This window comes from Tenrec ecaudatus, chromosome X (genome assembly GCF_050624435.1).
Source record: "Tenrec ecaudatus isolate mTenEca1 chromosome X, mTenEca1.hap1, whole genome shotgun sequence".
NCBI lineage: Eukaryota > Metazoa > Chordata > Mammalia > Afrosoricida > Tenrecidae > Tenrec > Tenrec ecaudatus.
The window spans coordinates 88,305,432-88,325,217 of NC_134548.1; the positions used below are offsets into that span (position 1 = coordinate 88,305,432).

The 19,786-nt window shown below is 36.7% G+C and overlaps 1 pseudogene; it reads left to right on the forward strand.

The window, feature by feature from the left end:
• The first annotated feature begins 7,314 nt into the window (after positions 1-7,314).
• LOC142434263 (mitochondrial nicotinamide adenine dinucleotide transporter SLC25A51-like) lies at positions 7,315-8,412 on the forward strand (annotated as a pseudogene).
• The last annotated feature ends 11,374 nt before the right edge of the window (positions 8,413-19,786 follow it).

Below are 19,786 nucleotides of genomic sequence, written 5' to 3' on the forward strand. Positions count from 1 at the left end.
TCAGCATAATGGTTTCCAGATTTCCCCATGTCACGATGTGTTTCATGGTTTCTTCATTGTGTTTTAGGCATGTGGTGTATTACATTGTGTGTATATACCAATTTTTTTATCCATTCTGCTACTGATGGGAATTTCAGCTGTTTTTAACTTCTTGCTGTTGTAAACTGTACAGGAATGAACATGGGAGAATATACATCTGTTTGTAATCTGCCTCTAATTTCTTTGGAATATGTGCCCAGAAATATTATTGATGGGTCTTATGGTATTTCTACTACCAGTTGTTTTAGGAATTGCCATATCATTTTTCACAATGGTTGTACATATTTGCAAGCCCTTCAGTAGTGTATTAGACTTCCAGTCTCTCCACACCCTCTCCAGCATTTCCTATTCTCTGTTGTTTTTTGTTTTTTAAAACTTGGGCTACAGTTGTGGGAGTGAGATGGTACATGATCATCAGTGTTTTGCTTTGCATTTCCCAGATGGCTAGTGAACAAGAGCATCTCCTCAGATGCTTAGTAGCCATTCAGGGGACATCATTTTTGAATTGTCTATTTGGATTCTTTCCCCATCTTTTAAGAGGGTCATTTGTTCTTTTATCTTAAAGTGGTGCTGCCGAATGCTGTAGATTTTAGTAATTAGTCCTTTGCCCATTATGTCATTGCTAAATATCTTTTCCAAATTCATGGGCTTTCACTTTACTCTTTTGATGGATGGTGTCTTTTGATGTACATAAGTGTTTTATTTTTTATATGTGAGAGAGAGCTTTGTATCAAGAAGTAATTATGTATGAAGCACACATCCCAGTCCAGTCCAGATCAAGTCGATAAATCTGACATTAGTTCATAATACCCTCTCCTGACTCACACAGCCACATGCATTGCTGCAGGATTCAGGAAGATCACAGACTTCATGGTGCAGAGTGTAGATCTAATGGTTGTGGAAGCATCACAGGGCTTTCACAGTCCCAGAGTGCCCCCCAGCTGGAAGGTGAAGGCAGAGAAAGGGGAAGGTTCCCAAGGCCCTCCTTATGAGAAAGCCACACCTCAAAGGAGGCACTGTCAGGCTGTAACCTGATTGACAGGTTGAACACCACCCCTACACTTTGATATAACTTCAAATTGACATGAAACTATGTAATATCATGTAATTATTCATTATGGCATGAGGAATAATGATCTCTGAGTTGTTTTACAATCAAAGTTTTGGAAAGAATGCTGAAAATTCTAAGACAAATGGACTAATTGGGTCATCATGCAGATAGAGCCAAAGATGTATAGGATGAAAGAGGTAACTAGAGAGATTAATCTTTCAGTTGAACATAAGATGGCAAGTTTATGATATAGCAATGATAAAAACTTCTTCTGTCTATAATACATGTGAGTAAGTCTACTTGGGTACTCCCTAAGAAATTATATTAATCTATTGACTAATAGTAATGATATAGTGCCCGAGTAGTTAAGAATTTAATAACACAGTCTGGAGTCAGATTGGCCAAGTTTCTAGTCTAACTCTGTGTCTAGACCCTGTGTGAATTGTAGCAAATAACTGAACCTCCCTGTGACACAGTTTCCTCATAGGATCTAATAGGAATCATAATGGTACCCACTTTATGAGATAGGAGCTATGTTAGCCTGGATTCACTAAACTAGTGACACTTAAATGAAAGGAAAGAAAGAAATATATCTCAAGGAAGTAGCTCAGATATTTATAGAAGCTGATAATTTCAGTCTTCTGCAAGTCTTTAGCCCATATATTAAGCTGGAAGCTTTTACTGTAGCCGCTGAAGTGATGAACCAGGAAGCAGGACGATAATGGAGGATGATCCAGCAGGAAGACCATGGCTGGTAGACACAGAGATTGATAAATCTAAGGCCCTCAACTCAGAAATAAGGCTCAGATGGCACCTGGGATTGGCAGTAACTATGGCAAGCAATTGACTCAAGTCCAACGAACCAGAGGCTAATGAGCTAAATGTAGTACCAAGACCAGCATCAAATTAATTTCTCCACAGTATTTACCTATGCATGAAGTAGTCCACAGCACCAAGGAAATATTTTTGAGTTATATAAATCTTATATTAAAGTCATCAAGAGCATGAGAGATAAATAGATATTGCAATAATGGAGTCAGACACATTTCATAGTAGCATTGCTCACCTCAGCTCCACTTGCTGGTCCACGTGTAGAGAGGGGGAATGGAAGGAGGGAAAGGGGAAAGGGAATAGGGGAGTGAGGATGGGAGAGGGGGAGCCGAGCGAGTGAGGGAGCTCTCTATTGCTAACCCAGGCTTACATACCTTGGGGGCGTGCAAGCCCACTAATTATAGGTAAAGACATACGCCACAGGAAGAGGTTGCACTATAGGTTATACAACAATGGAAGGGGGTGGTCTAGGGGCATGTGTGCAATAGGAAGAGGAGGGTTTGGGGGTATACATGTCTTCCCAATGATGTGATCTAATGTAATGTTTTCAAATCCACGATGGTACTGCTTGCTGTGAGTAGCCAAATATTTGTGGGAATGTCAAAGTGTTTTATTTTTAATAGGTCCAAGTCATCTATTTTGTCTTCCACTGCTGTCTGCTTTCTTTGTTATATCTGGTAATCCATGTATGCACTAGGAAACTCAGATTTATTCCAATTTTGTCATTGGTGATACTGGTAGCTTTGGGTTTGACATTTATGTCTTTGATCCACCTTGAATTTACTTGGTACATAGGATGAAGTATGAATCCTCTTTCATTCTTCTGCAGATGTACATACAGTTTTTTTCCCAGCACTATTGTTAAAGAGGGCATCCACCTTCCCACTTAATTTTTAAAATGTGGTCATTTGTTAAAAATTAGTTGTCTGTAGGTGGATGCTTTTATTTCTGGGTTTTCTGTCCTGTTCTATTGGTTTACATACCTAACACTATACTAGCACCAGGCTGTTTTGACTACAGTGATTATGTAGTAGATATTTAGGTCAAATAGTGTTAAGACCATCTACTTTGTTATTCTTTTTGAGAAGTTCTTTACTTATCCTGCTTCTTTTCCCTCTCCATATGACTTTGATACATAGTTTTTACATTTCATTAAAGAAAGATGATGGGATTTGGATAGTAGATTACTAGTAGATTACTTTAGATAGTATTTACATTTTCACAATATTGAGTTTTCCTATCCATGAAGACGGGATAGTCTTCCCTTTGTGTAGGTTTCTTTTGCTTTCTTGTATTAATGTTCTCTAATTTTCCTTGCACAGCACTTTTGTTTCGTTGGTTAGGTTTATTTCTAAGGATTGCAACTTCTGCTTGGCTTTTATGGTTGGTATTACTTTCTTGATGTCTTTTTGGATATCTCTTCATTGATATATAGGAATCCAATTGACTTTTGCTGGTTAATGTTGTATTCTGCTACTTTACTAAATTTCTCAATTGGTTCCAACCATCTTATTATGGAGACCTTGGGTTTTCTACATAGAAAATCATATCATCTGCAAGAGTGGGAGTTTCATTTCCTCTTTGCCCAATTGTGCTCTCTCAATTTCTTGCAATTGTCTTATGATTCTGGTCACAATGTTGAATAAGAGTGGTGAAAAGGGGAATCGTTTTCTAGTTCCCATTTTCAATGGGAAAGTAATCAGTTTTTCCCTAGTGAGTGTGATATTGTTTTTCATATATGCAATTAATTATGTTGAGGAATCTCACTTTTATTTTTATCTTACTGGGTGTCTGTATTTGGAATGGGTGCTGGATATTGTCAAATGCTTTTCTGCATCAATTGATAAGATCATGTTCTTATTCTTTATTTTGGTTAAGTGGTGGATTACATTAATTGTTTTACAAATATTGAACCATTCTTGTATCCCTGGTATGAATTCCACTGGGTTATGATGTTTTGTTTGTTTTTTTTAATTGGATTTTTTAGGCCAGGTAGATCTGAATGAATGGTTCATGGACAAATAAAAAAAATATAAGGTATATTCCGCTTTATTTTGAATCTTCTATAATATCTATTTGCCTTGTCAGTTTAGTTATGTTTTTCAGATATTCTATAAGTATGTTCTTTAGGGATGGGGTTGAAGTTCCCAGATATAAATGTAGATTAACCTATTTTCCTTTAATCATTATAAATTTTTGTTTCATGTATTTTGTGGCCCTGTTTTTAGATGTTTACATGTTAAGGTTACTATATCTTCCTAGTGGATATAACATTTTAGCACTACGTAATATCTCTCTGTTCCTTAAGTAATTTTATTTGTTCTGAAATCTGCTTTATTTAACATTAATATAGCCATTCATAATTAAATATGTTTATATTATACATGTCTAACCATCATTTTATTTATAACCTACCTATATAATACTTGAAATAAATTTCTTTATCCATGCATGGTAATATTTCTCAAAATGTTATGAATGGAGGTGCACATAATCAATTTTTAAAAGGTGAATGTAAAAAAATATACAGATGAAACAATAAATACATTACAAGAAAAATATGTCAATTTTCTCCATTTTGATTCAGCATAATATCAAAATCTGTCATAAAAAATAAAACAAAGGGAAAGATTGTAAGCTGATTAGAAATGAAGAAATAAAATTTACTCAACTTACAGAAGACATGATTTGCTTTGTATGAAATCTCAAGAAATTAGCAAACAAACAACAAACAATATCCTACAACTAATGAGAAATTTTAAAAATGTTGCAGGATATAATATTAACACATAAGATGTAATTATAACTACTAACTATAAGCATGTATGAATTCTGTTTGACTAAAATTATAAAATTATGTTGAAAGAAATTTTAAATCTCCATAAATGGAGAGAGATAATTTGTTCTTGGATCAAAGATGCAAAACAGTAAAAAAAAGAAAAAAAAGTATTTTTTTAACAAAATATCCATCTATTTAATACATTTCCAATCAAAACCCTACTGTGATTTGCTTTGGAGACAGTAATAAGCTTTTTCTAAAATGTATATTGATAGCAAAAGCTATTTGAATAGCTAAAACCTTCTGCATGGGAAAAATAGAAGTTAGAAAAACCATTCAAATTGATATCAAGGATTATCAGCTAGCCACAGCATTCTACGAATCTGAATGAACTCAGTGACAAATAATATACTTTTAAATTTACTTATATAACATATATTGTGTTTCTGAGCCTTGTTAGTTTTCCTCCTGACTACTTGTATGCATGTATGTGTGTGTATGTATATGTGTATATATGTATATTCATAATATTTCCCCATGACTTATTTTTCATTGTGGTACATTATATTGGCTTGCCTTTTGCTATGTTGCTAGACTTATGGCATCAGTATATCAAGTAGCAGCAGAGTCATACATATTTCACATATATTTCAGGATTGTATGTAGACTATACATAAGACTAGGAAGAAGAAAACGGCAGTACACTTCTGAGGAATAAGCCACTGAAAACCTTATCAATGGAAGGCATTTGCTAGTGATGGTGCAAAAGTATGATCCCCTCAGACTGGAAGGTATTTAAAAAATGACTAGAGTAGACTTCCCTACCACCCTCCTTTAAATACTTAGCCTTAATGGCATGAATAGAGCAAAGCTTTTGAGACCTTAATGTGCTGTTGAGTCACAGCTCAAATGAAAATAAAAAGCTACATATAGCCATTAATAGTAAGAGTCTGCAATGTAAAAATTATGGGTCTAAAGAATTTGGTAACCTTCTAAAATGGATTGGAATGTGATGTACAAAGATCTATGCTCTATACTCCAAAGATGGCCACCAGATAACAACATTTCTTGGAAACTCTACTAGTCCCAACCAGAATCTAACAGGAAAATCAGATGCATGACCTGAATTCTGATGTTCTAAGAGTATATTGGATTTAAACTCCCCTGACCTCAAGAACCAGGAACATAGCTGTAAGTCTCCAGGGCTCCCCTGCCCCTAATTCAGTGACCACCTGTATGTGAGACTGATCCCCTCATGACCTGCTCCTATACAGAAGCCCCTTGTCACCTTGTGATCCCAAGCTTCCTACCTATCTGCACCCTGGAAACTGTATAGAAGTCACATTGCTTGGTGTGGTGTGTAATTTCTTCACAACATAGACAGTGTAACTTCCCACTTTTTCAGATACACATGGCTGTCTCTCCCCTTTTCCCCAAGAGAAGTTCCCTCTGCATGTAGGAGCTCAGTTAATACAATGACAGATTAGTCACTACAAGCTAGGAAGTTGACAGCCACCAAACCAGGAGCACCATATTATATCCATATATGTGTGTGTATATATATATATATATATATACCCTATGTTATATGCATAATATCATTGGTCTGCTCTACTCTCCCTATATCATATAGTAAGTCAATAAGTGACCCTGGTATGTATATACATATATAGAATATATATTATATATATATATTATACATATATATATATATATATATATTCTACATCTACTTCATTCATCACTACCTTGAGTTTTGTTTCTTGGCATCACACAGGAGAAAAAACCAATCCAAGTAACAGAAAGAACAACAAATAAATTATACCACAGGGGAAGAAAAAAGACATCAAGAAAAATAGTAGTCAAATTATCCAAATTCAAGAAAAGATGAGAATCTTGAGAATACTTAAAGAGAAAAAAGTCAACTACAAAGGTAAGCAGAAAAAGATAGGCTCATGCCTCTCATCAGAAATCATGCAGGCAAGATGGAAATGGATCAACATGTAACAAACTTTGAAAGATAATAACTTCTGACTTATAATCCTAGATCTGGTAAAACTATGCATCAAAGATGGTGGAGAAATTAAAGTATTCCCAACCAAGAAGATATTTAGAGAATTTGTAAGACCAAAACCAGAATGACAAAAAAAAATATTCATTCATCTCAATGGTAAGAAAATCAACAGCAGTCCCATCCATACAAATATGACACCAACACAGTGTGTAACACCACCCAGAAATCAATACACTGAGAACAAGACACAAAACGATACAGATCTAGAAGGGAAATTAATGCCAGAATAACTTCTCAAGCTGCTAAAAAAAAGAAAAGAAAAAAAAACAGTACCAAACACATACAAAACGGAAAAAAACAAAACAAGTAACCCTCTTTAAAGATGGCAAAAGGACCTGAATAGGCATTTTACAAAGGATTACACCCAAATGGTTAACAAACAGATGAGGAAATGCTCTAGTTCTCCAGCCATCCAAGAAATACCAAGCCAAACAACAATGGGATCGGGTCTGCGCCTGCGCCTGCGAGGGCGCTGGCTCCCTGACTCTCTCGCTCGCCCGCCGACCTGTGGGCGGGCGGCAACCCGGTGTGGGGCCAGGACGCCCGTGGCCATGGGCCACCCAGTTACCAAAACTGACTCCAGGAGAGAGAACCTAAAAGTTCAGTAACAATGGAAGAAACTGGGAAAGTTACCAAAAAGCTACCACTCCCCCAAACACCAGCTCCAGATGATGTTACAGGTTAGGAAAATCCTTCATGAAGAACGACCTTAAGCAATGTGATGGATTCAGAAGCTCATGAAAAGAGGCCCCCGATCCTAACATCTTCGAAACAAGACCTGGCCCTCACATCGCCAACGTGGGCCAGGTGAAGCACTACCTGTGTGGCTGCTGTGCAGCCTTCAACAACATCGTCGTCACGTTTCCCCTCCTGAAGGTCCTTTTCCGGCAGCAGCTGTACGGAATCAAAACCCGGGATGCGATTCTTCAGCTGAGGAGGGATGGATTCGAAACTTGTACCGTGGCATCCTCCCGCCGCTGCTGCAGAAGACGACCACCCTGGCCCTTATGTTCGGTCTGTATGAGGATCTGTCCTGCCTTCTCCGGAAGCACGTCAGCGCCCCTGAGTTTGCCACCCGCAGCCGCGCCCCTGAGTTTGCCACCCGCAGCCTGGCCGCCGTCCTGGCAGGGACAACAGAAGCGATTTTCACTCCGTTGGAAAGAGTTCAGACACTGCTGCAAGACCACAAGCATCATGACAAATTCACAAACACTTACCAGGCTCTCAGGGCCCTGAAGTGCCATGGCATCAGTGAGTACTACCGCGGCCTGGCGCCCACTCTCCTCCGGAATGGATCCAGCAACGCCCTGTTTTTTGGCCTCCGGGGCCCCATTAAGGAGTACCTGCCTAAGGCCACTTCGCACAGCGCTCATCTGGTCAACGACTTCATCTGCGGAGGCCTGCTGGGCGCCATGCTGGGGTTCTTGTTTTTCCCAATTAATGTCGTAAAAACCCGCATGCAGTCCCAGATTGGTGGGGAATTCCAGTCATTTCCCAGGGTTTTCAAAAACAATCTGGCTAGAACGGGACAGGAAATTGACCAACCTTTTCCGGGGTGCCCACCTGAATTACCATCGGTCCCTCATCTCCTGGGGCATAATCAACGCGACTTACGTGTTCTTGTTAAAGGTCATATGAAAGAAAGCGGATTACAGTGGCGTTTGTCAGCTGACGAGAGCCAAGGAGAATACAGTGGGGCCTGGTTCCCAATTGGCCAAATAACTTGTCAGAAGTTCAGGACCCATGAATTGTGGGAAAAGTGGTTTTCCTTAAGCACCATTAATGGCAGAATAAAAGGTTTCAGTGGGTTAAAAAACAAAACAAAACAAAAAAACAACAATGAGGTACCATCCAGCACCCACAACTTTAGACCAATTTAAAGAAACAGAGTAAAACAAATGTTGGGGAAGTAGTGGAGAGATTGTAATGGTTATACACTGATGTAGGGTGTGTAAATAAGTATAACCACTGTGAAAAGTGATGAGGCATTTCCTAAAACATCTGGCCGTAGAAATACGTATGAACCAGCAATATCATTACTTGTATATACCCTAAAGAAATAAGAGATAGATCACGAGCATCTATATGCTCTTTCATGTTGATTGCAGCACAGTTTCAGATTCTATTCTTTGTTACAATGTGTAATTGATTTGATACGGCTGTGTGTACAGTGGACAAATTTAATTCCTTATTGGAAACATCTAGAAAAAGTCCAAGTTGTTCAGAATTGCACAGCATATGTTAAGAGAAGATGTAAAGTAAACCTTTTAAATATTGTCAAGGTCTTAATTCACGGGCGGTTACATTTGGAGGTTGAAATTGTTCATTTTGAAGTCTTGGAGGCAGTATACTGGGTAGTGGTGGAGAATATGAAAGGAGGTTCAGAGGGAAGGGCTCTATGCCCAGAGTTAGACAAATTCATATGGTCTCAACAGTTTTATATGTGCATTTCACTTAATATTGCTGCGTGCTAACGGGAAAATAAGTCCTAATGCCCAAAGTATGTTAAAAGTAGATATAGTAAAACAATCGCTTAATCTCCTTTTGTTTATAGAGAACTGTCTTCAGTGGGGTCCTCTTTGCTTATCCACCTTTTGGAACTGATCATTCTGTTCTGATTGAAGTGGTAGAAGAAGTTGAAGGGTAGGAGGAAAGGTTGTTGGCTAATATCTTCATATCTAGGAAACTGTTAGGTCATAACCAAAAATCTATATGTGCATTTGTAAAACAAAATGCATGTGCTTATCTTAAACAGTGTTCATTATTTTATGGTATCTAAGCTTTTTAGGTGTCTTGAGGTGACAATGTATGATAAAAAGTAGTACCAGTAAGTTAACCAATTTGTAAATATCTTTTTGCTGTAATTTAGAAAGCTTCTTGGATATGGAGTTGTTAATTTACCTCTGAGCCGTATACATCAAGATTGGTTAGCTTGGTGAAAGAAGGGCAGCAGGACATGCAAGGGGAGCAATGTGTGCTAGTGTTTCTGTGTTAGCATTTTGCTGACAACCATTGATGTATGTGTACATCTCTTGGCTGTACTATAGAAATACATTAAATTCAGGGGAAAAACCTTGGTAATGTTTTAATAGTTTTAAATCTAATAATTATCTTAGAAACATTATGCTCAGATTTATCTTGCTCTATGGTTTATTTTAAATTGAGCATTAAGTGAATGCAATATTTTAATTGCAACTTTGCCTTACCCTTATCTAAAGGCCTGTTTTTGTTTTTATGAATGTTTTTCTCCCTCCCTCAAAGTATTGTTTTCTTTCTTTTACTGACGGAGTCAGTATACTGTTTCTTGCTTATCAAAATACTTATGACTTTGGGACTTTGAATTGGTACACATTCATGTTGTGTGTGTGTGGGGGGAAATCCCATGAATACATATGGTCTGACCTCAAACACCTAAAACTGTATGCTCAGTCATTTATATGCATACATAAGATGTATAAATACCTGTCAAACTATAACTATCAAATCATAAAAATTATTTTGGATGCTTTGTGTTCTTTACTTTTTGCTCTTTTCTTTTCAATTTTCCATAAAACACAAAAAAAAAATCTTGAAGAAGGGACAAAAAGTGATTTTTAAAAGTTGCATGGAGTCCCCATTGTCTAAACAATAAAGTTAACTTGCTGGGGGAAAAAACAGATTGCTGCACACAATTGAGGAATTTGGTAAATATTAACACAGAGAAATCATTGAATTCCTGTATACCAATGATGAGACCCTCCTAAAAGACATCAGGAAACAATGCCATTTACAATAGCCACCCAAAGGTGAAATGCTTAACAATAGACATAACAAAAGAAACCTATACAAAGATCTGGACACTGCTACCAAAAAACAATAGAGACCACCCAAATGAAAGACTGTCCCATGATCATGGATAGATAGGCTCAACATAGTGAAAATATCAATACTACCCAAAGCAATTTACTTATCCAAATGCCATTAAAATAAAAATTCCAACAACATTCCTAAAAGAAATGGAAAAAGTAATAACCAATTTCATATGAAGAGGGGGAAAAACAGGACAAGTAAAGAACTCTTTTTTAAAAAAGGAAAAAAGTAGGAGGTCTTGTATTGCCAAATCTTAAAACATACTGCACTGCCACAGTACTTAAAACAGCCTGGTCCTGGTACAAGGACTGATACATAGACCAATGAAACATGAGAGAAAAACCATAAGTAAAAGCATCAAGCTACAGAAAATTGATTTCTGACAAAAGACCAAAAAGATTGTTAATTGTGGAAAAGACACAATCTTCAATGACTGGTGAGGGAAAAACTGGATCTAAATGTGAAGAATGAAACAAGATCCATACCTCATCCCATGCACAAAAACAAACTCAAGGTGAATTAAAGACCTAAATGTAAAACATAAATCTATGAGGATCATCACTAAGAAAATAAGGACCAAGTTAGGAGTAGTAATGCAGGCCGTACACAGGCTATCAAGCATAATAAAGGAATCATACACAACGAAAGAAAAAAACATGACTAGGACCTACTAAATATAAGACACATAAGTACATTAAAAGATTTCATCAAAAGAGTAAAATGAGAACCCACAGAATGGGAACACATATTTAACAACCGTACAAAAGACAAGGAAATACATAGATTTCTGAAACATCACAACAAGAATATGAATAATCCAATTAAAAGATACAAAAACTTAAGAACAAAAAATTCACCAACGAAGATACTGGAATGGCAAATAAAACTGTGAAGAAACGTCCTGATCACTATGCATTTGGGAGATACAAATAAAAATAATGATGAGATACCACTTTATATCCATAAAGATAACAAAATTCAAAACAACCAGAAACACATACTAGAAAGAGTGTGGAGAGAATGGAATGCTCACATACTGTTGGTGGTATTGCAACCATTATGAAAAGCGATATGGCTTTGTCTGAAACAACTAGAAATAGAAATGCCATATGACCCAGTAATACATCAGTTGTGCATATGTCCTAAGGCAGCAAGCGATGGAACGCACACAGGCATAGGCTTCCCATGTTTTTAGCAGCTCAGTTCACAAAAGTAAAAAGCGGAGAACACCAAATTCCTATCAGTATATTAATGGATACAGAAACTTTGATATATACACACAATGGAATATTATGCATCCATTAAAACAAAGAAACTGAAACCATGAATCACCTCATGACATGAATCTGGAAACAATTAAGCTAAGTGAAATCAGGCAATCACAAAAGATCAACTATTGTACGACTCCTCTACTGTAAAAATGAAAAACAAGACAAAAGAACTTCTTCTACCCTCAGGTCATCCACTCTTCTAATCTGGTTTCCCAAGCAACAAGACAGAGACCCTGCCTTGCGTCTATTAAGACATATCACACCCTGTATATGTACACCTTTAAAAGCACTTCAATAGAGGAGAACTCACCTGGGGTCAGTTTTTCAGGATGTGGGGAATGGGAGGGGGCTGTTCAGTTGCTACCTTAAAACATCGTGATGAGGTCACTCAAATCAAAACACACCCTTACAAGGATGTAAATTCAAGTTAGGACGTGGGGAGGGGGACATACAGGTCTTAGAGGAGGGGTTCCACTTCTCTTGGTGGATAAACAGAGAGGAGTAAAAAAAGCACCCTAACATTCCTTATATATACCACAAGGGAAGATTATGACCAGCGTTACGTTCTTAATAGGACAATTTTTACTTATTCGTTATCCAGTATGTAGACTCTGGTCTTTCGTGGTGCACATCATCTTCCATAGGCCACACCAGAAGGACTTATTTATATCAAGCTCACCTGTACTCTTTGGTCTTAAGGTTGAAATTTCTTAGTATTTTGGAACCACATGACTTTTGTCACAGGGTTATAGAACTGGTGATCATGGACTTTGGGGAAGATCTCTTGCTTTGAGGGTGCCCAAAAAATGATTTCCTGAGACTATCATATACTTACTATTTTAATGCTCTCCTTGCTTTATTATGACATGTATTAATCGGATAGACATTGTTGTGAATGATCATTGTTGGAAGTTTTGCTCTATCACCAACTCCCATTATTTGTATAAGTCAACAATTCAGGTATTGAGGTTCATAGCCAGCCTACAAATGTATATTATCCCTTCATAAACAGTGTTTTTATACCATTGGCTAAATTAAGGATACTATCAATAGAATTATGGTGTCCCAGGAGGGTGATAGATATTTTCTAACATAAAATGATAGTGATGTCATTAAAATGAACCAGAAACACATAAAATTCATAGATATATGAATGGATCTTGGGCTCACACTTAATTCTACCTCCAATCTGAGAAAAATAAGTTCTTATTACATTGTCCTGCTAGATGCTCACTCTCATAAAAATATCACTGAAGATATAGTTACTATACTGAAGCATGGAAGAGAAACTAGATACTGTCTGGCTATTAGAATGAATAACATCTGAGGTCTTACAGGCTTCCCTTTGAACAAGCATTCGTCTGAGTAAGGTGTCAACTGGGCTGCATGGAAGAAGCACAGCAGCCTAAGTGATCCAAGGATTGTGAATAATAAAATCAAAACCTGAAAGAGGGAATGAGCTTAAATTGTGAGCACCTGGTGTGCGGACGGCTATACACAGCAGTGGGAACTCAAAAAACATTCAGAGCCCACGCATGGATTAAGCCTCCAGTGACTCCCCTCTGACTATAGCAGGGATGTGGATAGTCTTGCTATTGTGCTGAGTGCAGTGAGGTTTTTTTGTTTTGTTTTTCAGAATTTTATTTTCTATGTTATTTTGTATATGAAATCCAGGATGGTTAGAGCTATAGAGTAAGTTACTGCATTGATAACTTCTTGGAATCTTTGGAGGTGAATGCTGTGGGGGAGGTGGGGAGTTGATTACAATGAGTATAAGAAAGAAGTAAATGTTCTAAAATTGATTGTGGAGATGAATGTGCAATTCTTATTAATATTGAACTATTTGATTGTATGATATGTGAAATATATGCCAATAAAACTATTTTTTAAAAGGAAAAGAGGAAAGGAATATATTGTCAAAAAAGCATTAATGTATGCTCAACAATTTCTACATGTTGCATATGATCAAGAATCAATGGTACTGAAGAAGAAGTCCAACCTTCAATTAAGAGAGTGGTGCAAAACAAGAATCCAGACATTGATAGAAAACCAATTTAGGTGTTTCAACAAACTGATGCTGTGCTAGAAGCTTTCACTCAACTAAACCAAGCAATTCAGATTGGCGATATCTGGCCAACCAACTGGAAGATGTCCAAATTTATGCCCATTATAAAATAAAAAGTGGTCCAACAGAATACCAAAATTATTGAAGAATATCATATACAAGTAAAAGGTTGCAAGAATATTTGAAAAAATGCTTGTCACACTACATAAACAGCTGCCAGAAATTTAGATTAAAAATCATTTTATTAGGGGCTCTTATAGCATTCCATACATCAATTGTGTCAAGCATATTTGTACATATGTTGCCATCATCGTTTCCAAAACATTTTCTTCTTTAGCCCTTGGTATAATCTCCTCTTTTTCCCCACCCTCCCCCCCACCTTCCCACTTTTGTGAATCCTTGATCAAGTATATATTGTTATCATTATTTCATATCTTACACTGTATGTTGTCTCCCTTCACCCATATTTTTATTATTTGTCCCCTTACGGGGGTATATGTACAACTTTGTGATGGGTTCCCCTTTGCTCCCTCTTCCCTTTCCCTGACCACCCGTTACTCTTATGATATCGCTGCTCCCACTACTGTTCCTGAGGGATTCCTGAGTTCCATGTGTCGAGAGCTCTGATAAGTACTAATGTGTGTTCTCTGGGTCAGATTTGTTAGCTAGAACTGGATCATGGTAGTGGTGGGGAGGAAGCACTCAGGAACTAGAGGAATGATGTGTGTTTTGTCAGTGCTATACTACACCTTGTTTGAAACATCCCTTCCTTATAACCCTTCTCTGGGGGGATATCCAATTGTCTACATATGGGCTTTAGGTCTCCACTCCAAACCCCCTCATTCACATAATTGTAGTTGTTTGTTTTGGATCTTTTAATACCTGGTAAATTTGCAGAGATTTTGGTGCCCACCCTTCATCCTCTTTCACAGCAACCATTCTTCAAACATTCTACTAAGCTCTTTGGTTTGATAACCCATTGCAATTGCCAAATAGAACTCACAGAAAATATTCATGATTAAGAGGGTTTATTCAAGACTTCCATAGGTTAATACAAGCCAGAATGAGAAAACATTATGGACATAGTCATTGGTCTTCATTAACACTTCTCTTCAGCCAGCAGCCACGTCTCTCTGTAATCCGTGGTCTCTTAGCCATATGGTCCTTTGCCCTTCATCTCTATGTGCTGGAAAGCCTACCAGCTACTATGCCTCACAGTCTCATAATCTCAGGGCTGGTCCTCTGTCATAATCTCAGGGCTGGTCCTCTGTTTTGTCTTATGTTCTTCTTCCCTTGGGCTCTGATGTCAACCTGGCTTATTTACTGTATCCAATAATCTTTGTGCTAAAGCCTCTGATGCTTCTGATCTTGGCCTCCATCACTTTAGATAGAGTCCTAGAACATGCTGCACTGGTGGCTCTTCTTCCTTGTTGGTCCTTTCTTCTTTGGAGAAGACTCTTACACACAAAGGAATGATTTTTGATGAAGGTGTGGTTTTGTCTCCAAGCAGACCATATTCCCAAGGAAACAAGCGTTGTGACTTGGTTCATATTCCCCAGTAAGGTGAATACTAAGAATACATTCCACTGTAATCTTTCAGATAGCACGAGAGAGCAATAAGTCCAAAATGGTATTATAACCACATGCATAGAGGTTACAATTTATTATATATCTCTTAAAGGATTATGGCTAGAAAGGCAATATTAATTGACTACATTTCATAAAGCTTAAAAATAATCCCCTGTTTTTCACAAACATCAATTAATGGTTCTGACCTCCAGGGTTTAGATGTTGGTTATGCTTTCTGGATTCTAGGTAGAACCCCCTCAGCTCATCTCTGCTAACCATTTCTGGATGGATGACAACTCTGTTCCCTTGTTTTTATATAATCCCATTGTCTTGGTCCACCTGAGTAATGATCACATCCCTCTGTCCCAAGTGGCTCTATTCACCTGAATAACTTACATTACATCCCTGTACTGCCAACATTGGTAAAACACCATCATTTTTTGGAACCGTGCACACGGAAGTCCTATCCACTCAACTTAGGCAGCAGCAAATTTCCTCGGACTGTGATTGTCATCACCACACCCCTCACAGCATTGGTTGGCAGCACCACTTTTCTTGGCCAACATGGGTAGCAACCCCCTGTTCTAAAATCAAGGGGATAGACACTAGACTCAGAAATCTTGGAGTTATTGGTTCTACCCTTTTAAAATTAGGCAGCCCTGTCCCTTGAGGCTATGGGACAATTATATTGCTTTTTCCACTGCTCCCACCATGGTGTATTTCTTTCTTTTTAAAAATAATATATTTTATGGTCTTTTTAGTAAATCTTACAGAGCAGTTTAGATTTCAATTAAACATTTTCTACAAAGATTGTTGAATGATTTTGGTTACATTCTTCACACTGCATAAACATTACCATTATTTCTGCTCTGATTGTTCCATTCAGTGCAATCTTTTTCTTGGAGGATAGCAGATGTTGGACACTAAGTAGTTGGCCCATTTCCTCCCTATGGAATTCCAAGAGGCAGAAAATTTTCTGTCTTCTAATCCTTCTCTATCCCTTTCAGTAAAAGCAGACAGGATATTTGATGCAGTAATTGATAAGATACGTTAGTTATGGTTAAATCTCATTACTAAAGATAGTGTATCCTAGCCCTTGGTGAAAATACTAAGACATGTTTACTTAGTTTGAACCACCAACTTTCCAAATCATTCCGTTCTGATTTCATATTTTTTCCTCAACAAGTTTATTGGCATATAATTCACATATAATATAATTCAATAGTTTAAGCACAGCAAGAAGAGTTGTACAATCATCACTACTATCGGTTTCCATGAAGGAATGGGGAGCAGGGAGGGAGGGGGGAAGTGAGGAGCTGATATCAAGGGCTCAAGTAGAAAGCAAATGTTTGAGAATGATTGTGGCAACAAATGTACAAATGTGCTTGACACAATGGATGGATGTATGGATTATGATAAGAATTGTATGAGCCCCCAATAAAATGATTAAATTAAAAAAGAGCATAGCAATTAGGAATACATATCCAAAAACCTTCAACCCAGAGAGAGCTAGCATTAGAGGTGAATACATTCACCAGTAACGACGCTTTAGAAAAATGTGACAATATGATTCCCCCAAATCACAGCTTTAGAAGTCAACTAAGTTCAAAGGGAAGAAGCACACCAGAGTGTGTGATCCCAGGATTGTAAATAATATAATCCAAATCTAGGAAGGGGGAGCTTCAATTGTGGACACTTGGATTGCAGAAGGCGATAGGTGACAGTGGAAATTCAAATTCCATTTGCAGGGTTCACACCAGGATTAAGCCTGTGAATTCGTTCACATCTTAGTTGAGGGATGTGAATAGTCCTGTTATCGGACTGAGAGTATTGTAACATTGAATCTGGCAGGGATAGTTACATCTAAATGTAATATCTTATTATTTGATCTCCCTTTGATCCATTTTAAAGCTCTTTCGGTGTTTTTCAAAAGTGAAGAGGATTAAGCCCCTGGTGAATCCCCTCTGAATCAGACATGTGAACAGCCTTGCCAACACGCAAAATGCATCGGAAAGTGGATTGTTGTAGATGCGGTTAGGATAAAATTGATCACCCCATTATTTGATGTCTCTGATGATTCATTTAAATTTGTTCTAGTGTTTTTTTGTTTCCTGCTTCATTTCTGAATGAGGTTTTTATCTGTTTTGCTTTGTTATCCTTGTTAGTTTGTGTTTGTTTGTTTTCTAATGTTTTCCTTTATGTGAAATCCAGGATAAGTAAATTTATAGAGACAGTAACTGGATTAATGGTTCCCTGGGGGTATGACAGAGGAGGTTAGGGAGAAATAGGAGGTAATAAAGATGAAAACAAAAAATGAAAAAAATGTTCCAAAACTAAAACTGAATTCATTTTGCACTTTCAATTTTAAGTCACTGTTTTTCCTCTTGCGTTTTATTATAAGAAGCAAAGAGAAATACATATTCCTTTTAGGATCCTGCTTAGTAATCTCCTCAAATATCTGAGTTCATCATTTACAAATTGTACCTTCCACAAAACATTCAAACATTTCAGAAAAGTTTATCATCATATACAAAGAATTACCCTATCCCCAGTGCCTAATAACATGTCAATGTTTGAACACATGGGAGTTTCCCTTTGTATTCTTATTAAAAGCAGAACCCATTTAATATTTGTCCACTGTGTATTAACTTTCATAGACTGAGTATTTAATAAGCTTAGAATATGAATAAACAAGGTCACCAAATCAGTTGTTTTGCAGAGAAAATTGTTGTTTTATAAATTCCAATCTTACTGTCCAATTCACAAACAGTTGATTGAATCACACAATTAATCAACATTAGCTAAAAAATTATATCGGCTTACTTTTGGTATAGCATTTTTATTATATAGCAATGACCACAATCATAGAATTCATTAGGAAATATTTATTACATACACACCATGTGTCCTAGATGTTAAAGTAAAACAGAGTAATCATAATGATAATCTAAAAACAAAATTTCAGTACTGTAAAGTTAATTTTGACACATGGTGAACCTATAGGACAGAGTAGAACTGTTCCCAGAGGTATCTGAGCAGGTAATTCCTGATAAGAGTAAAAAACCTCATTTTTCCCCTAGGAACTACTGGAAGTTTCAAACTGCTGACTTTGCAGTTATCAACCCAGCATATTTATGCAACGAGGGCTTCTACACTGGACATGAGAGTCTTAATAATAATTTACACATTACACCATCATTATTGTGATTATCATAATAATAAAATACACAAATTATTATCACCATCATGTCCATTCCATTAAATTCATGTCCATTCTGTTCATCCCATCCATTTCATTTCTAAGTAAAATGTTCTATTCTGGTTTAGGAATTCACTTTAAATCTATATTTGAGCACTTACATTTCCTCTGAGATCTATTAACTTTTCTATATTTTCAACAACTACTGCCCAATTTTGTAAGAAGGAATTATGCCACATTGTAACTAACAGAAAATGTAATGGAATTGGTGAAAATTTGTGTCAGTTTCTATGGATGATAACTGTATTCCAATTGTCAATGTTAAGTTATTGAATTGTTTTCAAATAATGGATAGTGACTATTATTTTATATCATGCTATTCCTATTGATATATTTTCCAATTTTATTAAATGACACCTGTATTTGCCATCAATTGTTTATAAACATCACAAAAAATTTGCAAAAGAAAATAATAGGCACAATATATATTCAAAGGTTTTCTTTTTGAATGTCTAGATATTTAAAATAAACTTTCACTTTTCTTAATCAAATTTATGTCAGAATGAAATATTTCATTATTACATCCTTAAACTACTGTCATATTACTTTAAAATTATCCGGTGAATAACATACATAAGCAAAGTAATAACATATTTAGCATGAACTATGTGACACAGTTACAAAAGTATACTGACAGAATTGTCATTTCCCTCTTAGTTTCAGTGTTGTTCAGTAGTGTGTAGTTTCACAAACTGATACACGATGAAACTGACAATGACATGTTATGTAATATCACAATATCATATGGTTGCTCTGCTTTGGGAGACAAGTTGCAATGATCTCTTCTGTTTGAAAATATGGAAAACATAATGCTATTATGGAATCAGTTCTCAAATATTTGAGAGTAGATGGAGGTGAGACCAGAATAAGTCATCAGTTCAACTATTTGATTATCCAGCAATAACACAGATAGAGAACAGGGCATTTTCTTTATTTTAAACTTTTATTATTTATGTTTATTAGTTTATAGTCATTTTATTGGGTGCTCTTCCAAGTCTT